The sequence below is a fragment of the Sinohyriopsis cumingii genome, unplaced genomic scaffold (assembly GCF_028554795.1).
Source record: "Sinohyriopsis cumingii isolate HCF-2022 unplaced genomic scaffold, ASM2855479v2 utg000426l, whole genome shotgun sequence".
Taxonomy (NCBI): Eukaryota; Metazoa; Mollusca; class Bivalvia; order Unionida; family Unionidae; genus Sinohyriopsis; species Sinohyriopsis cumingii.
In genome coordinates, this window is record NW_028315897.1 from 1,449,747 (window position 1) to 1,457,334 (window position 7,588).

General features: G+C 34.1%; 1 long non-coding RNA gene across 1 annotated transcript; it reads right to left on the minus strand.

The window, feature by feature from the left end:
• Window positions 1-2,480: 2,480 nt before the first annotated feature.
• On the minus strand, window positions 2,481-6,703 carry LOC149774066 (uncharacterized). Its single transcript, XR_016417049.1, has 2 exons — window positions 4,953-6,703; window positions 2,481-4,454 (listed from the first exon to the last, which is right to left on the minus strand). It is a non-coding gene; the product is annotated as an uncharacterized LOC149774066 (long non-coding RNA).
• Window positions 6,704-7,588: the final 885 nt, after the last annotated feature.

Consider the following 7,588-nt stretch of genomic DNA (forward strand, 5'->3'; position numbering starts at 1 on the left):
TGTCAGCAGTTACCAAGAGTCTTTCGCTGGTTTGTAGGTGAATGGAATAATGGCCAAATGATTTTCCAACTCACCGGTTTGTTTCTGAAATTCGAATTCGGTCACTCCTGATTGTTGTGATCCTGCCCGAATATATTCAGTCGCTTTTGTGTCGATAGCAGATGCGGGACGACCAGTTTGTTCTTCATCAGCACGAACACTATCGTAACGTCGTCATTTCTGGGCATTCAGGTATTGTTCTCGCGTGCACATTTTTTAGTTGTTTCTATCATTGGTGGTGGTGGTGTCGGTAATAGTTGTTGATTCAGCACAAAGGTGTAACTCAATAATACTAGCATGTATATGCATACCGTGCTGCTGTGCGAGGTTTCTTAGCTACAATGCGGTAGGCGTGCTTATATGAAGGGCAGGTCCAACTGTTTTCCTAATTAGAATATTGTGTAGATGGCTTGTTTGATTTTTGGCATTGTGTCAGAATCAAGAACTGTGATCACTTCATTCCTGATGATTTTTTAAAATCTATTTCTGTTCTATTGTTTTTTGTTTTCATATCCCTTTGTGAAGGTGCATGGGCGACAACATGAATGTGTGGTTTTAATTTCTGTCTTAGTAAATTAATAATATTACCAAACAGATCCACAAGGTTGGCAAGGCTGGTTACATGATTTGATACGATGCCAAATTTCAGGTCGGATGGTGACCACAGACTTTCAGGTAGCATGCGCAGGGGTGTTTTACAGTACTCGGATTGGCATTATCTGCCACATATATCGCATTTTCCAAAGAAGGTTTCTTTGAATTTGTTGCGTCCCAATACCACGACGCATTTGCCTTCCAATACCATGACACTTCCTATTTACTACCGTTTATCTAATTGACAAAATAATTTAATATTTTTATTTTTGCAGCACTCCCTGCTTGTACTCACCATAGCGAACACGAAGTTGTAAATCAACGTTTGGCAAAATAATTGACCACGCATTTATTTGAGTAGAAAGCATAATAATTTTTTGTGCTGAAGTGAGACTATCTGACCTCAATCGACTGATCAGAGGTCATTATCTTTTTTTCAGCGCACATAGTGTAACAAATGGCCAAGGCATCTTTTTATTGCTACAGGTTGAAACATAATATAAAACTGACAGTGCTATTACAAAGCTCTTTTATCAAAGAGGTCAGGATTAAGAACGTGCACTGAAATCAATATATTTGTTGGGTCCAATGAACCCTGGTCTAACTGTATGTTGGAAACGTATTAAACTTTCATTTCAAAAATTCAGTATCACTTATTGGCAATCTTGGCAAGGTATATCCATTATAATTGTAATGTAGACAGAAGCTACTGAAAGTCTTTGTTAAGAGGTAATCTGCCTGTGTCCAAATAATACTTTTCTTCTAGCAAAAGCTTATTATTCATTCAGGAAGAGTGCAGCATTATTAACGACCCTGTCCATTGTCAAAACCTGGCATCCGTCTTAATCTCAGAATCATTGACTGTTGGAACAGCGACCTCTTTACCAATCTAAGAATTCATATAATATAACTGGGTATTAGGTCGTGTTTAATCCTACTGTAACTGACAAGTTTGGTTGGAACATAAACTCAGTTAAATCGATATTGGAATCACTGATTTATATCATGCTTGTACAGTTAGCAGAGCTATGTTTACTTCAAGTTGTTCTGTCTCTTAATGGATTACACATTATTGGTGTACATGTCAAGTAACAGTATCACCAAGTATGTTATTAGCGACAAGATGATATTTTTTGTATTATGAATAGTTTGAATTTTTTAGTATTTCAAAGCCGCAAGAAAGCGTTATGTTAAGAGTTTCATTCTCGTTTATATGCTCATTATATATATATATATATATATATATATATATATATATATATATATATATATATATATATATATATATATATATATATATATATATATAGACACACATACATACAGGCAAGGTGCACCTCCCAAATATTCTCAAGATAATGACTCCTGATCTCTCTCTCTATCTGTTGGTATGTCAGTCAGTCTGCCTGCCAATATGTCTGTCCATCTATATATCATCAGTATGTATATATATATATATATATATATATATATATATATATATATATATATATATATATATATATATATATATATATATATATATATATGTGTGTGTGTGTGTGTGTGTGCTTGTATGTGTGTGGGTGCACTTGTGTGCGTTCGTGGGTCTGTGTATTTCTTCTCAAGATAATAGGTGAAAATTAAATATTTATAACTTAACTAACTAGATGTAATCCTGTGTATGGTTACATTTTTTTATGTACAAAATATTCATTTTTTCACACCAGTCATTATGACAAAGTCGGGTGTTCCATGTACTGGCTCAAGTAGAATGATTTGTAGACAATTTAGTGCTGGGCCTTTGAAGGTGTGCCTGTGCAAGAAAATCAAGACAGACAGATTATAAAAAAAACACCGTAAACAAATAAGACCTATGGTTTATTTGAATATGTTGATTACAATATAACTAATTATGTGTTACTTGTGTTTGTGTATGGAATCTAATTTCTGATTTACTTAATTACATATTCATTATAATATAATTGACTTTTCTTTGAATGTCAAGCATACCATAGGGACCGCTCCGGTGGTCTAGTGGTTAGAACGTCCGCCTCGATTGCGGGATGTTGTGGGTTTGATCCCCGGCCAAGTCATGCCAAATACTTTTAAAAATGGTACTAACAGCTCCCTGGCTTGGCGCTCAGCATTAAGAAGTTAGTGTTAGGACTGGTCGGCCTGGTGTCAGGATAATGTGACTGGATGGGACATGTTACTACATGTCTGCGGCATGATGCCTCAGTGCTAGACATCACTATAAACTGCCACACTGCAGACATCGGAGCGATATGACTGAAAAATTGTTAAAGCTACATTAAAAATCCAGATCACACACACACACACACACACACCATAGGGAGCATTGCATTGTACAGGAATGTTAAAAAGTATTCATAAAAAACAGATCTCCTATTAAAAGTATTAACCGGAATGGAATTTGTTTTTATCAATTACACATTCATACATTTTGGGGATACAATTGTATGTTCATTATAAATAACACATTTCAGTAAATATAATATAGATTTCAGACAGTCAGAAATATGGTTATCATATAATATAGGAGTATATAATTTGGTGGAATAATACACACTACACGAAGTTAAGACACCGGTAACACCATGTACAAATATGACCAATCATTATAGTCCCATGTTTCAGCTGGTATTTTTCTGGACTTGTTGATCAGCGGCGTTGCATTCAGCAAACGTGTTGCATGTATGGACTGTAAAATATGAATAATATGTGCACGATGTCTAGATTTAAGTGCAATACATTACGATGTTAGGGTTGTCTAGATTTATGTACAATACATTACGATGTTAGGGTTGTCTAGATTTATGTACAATACATTACGATGTTAGGGTTGTCTAGATTTATGTACAATACATTACGATGTTAGGGTTGTCTCGATTTATGTACAATACATTACGATGGTAGGGTTGTCTAGATTTATGTACAATACATTACGATGTTAGGGTTGTCTAGATTTATGTACAATACATTACGATGTTAGGGTTGTCTAGATTTATGTACAATACATTACGATGTTAGGGTTGTCTAGATTTAAGTACAATACATTACAATGGTAGGGTTGTCTAGATTTAAGTACAATACATTACGATGTTAGGGTTGTCTAGATTTATGTACAATACATTACGATGTTAGGGTTGTCTAGATTTATGTACAATACATTACGATGTTAGGGTTGTCTAGATTTATGTACAATACATTACGATGGTAGGGTTGTCGAGATTTAAGTACAATACATTACAATGGTGGGGTTGTGTAGATTTCAGTACAATACATTACGATGGTGGGGTTTTCTAGATTTAAGTACCATACTTAGCTGTAATCAGTTGTAGATACAATGCAGTATACATCCATTACAAACTATATTTAAATTTAACAAAGGGTGCTACTGTTGTCAAGCATTTCAATCATAATCAAACAGATTTATGTAATTAGAATATATCCACACTTTTCATCAATACAATACGATAGAGTTATGTTATACATTATAAAGTCACTTCTTAAATATCAACCTTTAAGTTTGTGTCAGTTTTCTGAACTAGCAAAATAACTTTTCAACACCATAAAACCCCTAATTAATAATGTAACGCAATCTAACTATTAATTATTAATGCACAGATTCCATCAATACTTAGAAATGCAACAAACAAGAAATCTAAATAAGCATAATTTTTAACAATATGAGCTTCTAAAATAAACAGTTTAATGTTTCAATTATTTCATTTACATCATGCACATATTTCCTTTGTGGAATTGTCTCGTCCAATTTTGTGGTGATCTCTTCACTTTGTACGAATCATCCAGAAAACCTGAAAAGAAGGAGAATAAATATTCAAGATTATGACAAATCATAAAATAGTTATTATTCCCGTTTTAACCTATACAAAAGTACAAATACATTTTGGCTGTCTTATCATACTGAAATGACTTTGAAAAGTTATTAGATATGCCCATACAACCCAACTAATTATATTTTGTGTGTATGAAAGTTATCTGATTATATAAGACAGGAGGAAAATGTTAGACCATGAATCATACAGGGTATGACATGTTGTCTTTTTCATGTTTGTGACTATTTAGCGCCTTTAGATCTATAAGTGGTCATATTTATTCTAATACTATTTTCATAGGATATTTAAAAGAAAGGTCACAATGACAAGCATAACAACTAATGAAACAGAGTTGATCAGTCATGCAAATATAATCATAAATATTTCATCTATGCAGATGTGTTTGTTATTATTTGAGAATATGCTCTTTTATGTAGATTTTATAACTGTTTTCAATCCCACAACGAATTATATTACCATTAGAAATGTATGATTTCATTTACTCCCACCACATTTGCAGCAATAGCCGAAATTCCAGGATGAAAATGTCCATCCCTGACACTTGGCACACTGAAAAAGAAAGGGAATAGTTTCTAACACAAGCTTTTAGTAGGTCTAACATTGTTGATTTTACCTATGTGTGTGTGTGTGTGTGTGTATGTGTGTGTGTGTGTGTGTGCGTGTGTGTGTGTGAGAGAGAGAGAGAGAGAGAGAGAGTTTGTCCGTTAATGCTGACAGGCGTAGTGTGAATGGAAGAATAGGTTTTAATTGAAAGGCAGAGTCGATAACCCCTTGTGATGCAGGAAAACGCTCGAATACATGCAGTGCTTGAACAGCGATATGCTACATATCTGGCAGGTCCTCGTATTTTCCACTTAATAAATCGATGATAAAATACTCTGTCAAAGCTATCATTTATAAATGAACAACTTATACAGCGGTACAAGCCTGTATGTTCTTCCAAATTGATGATGCCAAGGAAGCGCTAGGTTGGCTTTGTCGTCACGAGTAAATCAAAATTGGACAATGGATGAGGCTCAGCTCAAGATATATTTTGTTCTGACAGCTGGATAATTGAGGGCCTTTTCGTTTTTGGTATGCGATTCTCATCTGTTGGAAGGCACGCATCGAAACACCTTTTTCTGATCCATCCAGGATGGAATTCCGATGGTTCTGAATGCAGTTTTTGCAACCATCATAGCCAACGGCGCTGAAGTCGCTGACTTCTCTTTTGCATTTAAGTCACCTGTGACTTTGGTAACCTTAATAGTATTGAGGTGTGTTTTGTAATGTCTGGCTGCACTGAATCGATTAACTTGTCTTTGATTTTATCACGGCTGGCCATCTCTAGTTAACTTTAGCGAAGAAAGTTTCAATGTGACCCCACATATATTTATTATTGCTCTCTTCATTTTTGCAAACTGGTTTTGGCTAAGGTCAAAAGTAACTTTGTGATATAGCATTATATCTAAATATACTATTTAAGTACAAATTTGTAAAAACATTTAAAGTCAGTGAAAACATAACTAGGTTTTGAATGGCGCATCAATTACTCTCATCCGATCAAAAGAAACCTCCAGCAATAGTGTATACTTGATATACGACCACAGCATGTCATAGGCTCATATGCCATGATTTATTTCGAAGTCAGGCGACCATTTCTTTGATGTGTTCCTGATGATCATTTAGCAGTGTTACAACTCTATGATCATTAACTCTGTAACAGAAACATGCAAAACCAACACTTCTAGCAAACTAACAAATAATGTATTGCCCAAAGAATGCATAGTGAAGAATCAAAAGACACAAACATTATTGTGATTTAAATCCTAAATAATCTTCAATGTTTTATCACAAGTCAGAAATCAAAAACGTTCCGAATGAAGTCAATTTGACTTGAATGTTCAGATAAGGCACAATGACTTGATCCACAATGTCCCAATAATCATAACGGTAGTTCTTAAATCCAAAAGTAAATCAGCATTTTGGAATTATCTAATAAATAATTTAAATAAATATTTCCAATCAAATTATATCTGAGCACAGCATTAACTTTGCTAATATATTCCCAAGTACCGATATTAAGCAATAATTAAACATTTGTTTATAAAATCTTTTTTATTTACAATCTGTCACCTAACCTACAACGCAGCATAATGTTTTGGAAACCTGAGCATTTCTGATAGAAAATAAAAATCACTAATTCATACACAATGCTATGCCTTGAATGTAAATGTTCATAAACATCGTGTTCACCACGCATAATCATTGCAAAAGCCATGTAGACAAAAAGTACCTATGGTCAAGTAGGCAACAACTCTACCCTTAATCACGGACAAAGGTCAAGCATATTTTATACCTTATATATATATATATATATATATATATATATATATATATATATATATATATATATATATATATATATATATGAGAACAGTAATTAAACTTTCGACATTCATAATTTATCTAATAACACTTTAATATACATATCTTGCCCGTTACCCCACGCCATATCTTGAAACCCCCAAAACGCGTGCTTTGTTGCACATACACTTATTTATTACTTATTGGCCATGAAACCTTTTCAACGTTACAAGAAAAGACAGGTTGATTAATGTCATGATCCCCTCAAGGCATTACATGCACTTATGCATCCACAAACTTGTAATTATGATATTCTTGTTATCATGTCTTTGTGACACGAAATACATACCACAAATCTGACAAGCGTTCAGACGTGTAATTGTCGATCCACAATCACTGGTACTTTCAGTGTGGAGAAAAGAAGTGTACGTTTGTGAGAATATATGGAATGGTAATGTTAGAGCAACAACTTATCGGAACAGTAAATACGAGTCATTGTAGTGGACACACCACATTCATGTCTGTGTTCTTGTCTTCAGTAATAATGCTACTATTAAATAGTGAATATAAACAGTGGCATTGAATAGAACAATATTCCTAATTGTGGTGTTTCATAGGAATATTTCAAGTAAAGATGAGAAACGACAAATACTGTGTATGAAAGGTCCACAACAGAAACACAAACACAAACACATTATGTTGGATAAGCGTTTATGAGAGCATCCGTGACTGCCAACCATACACTG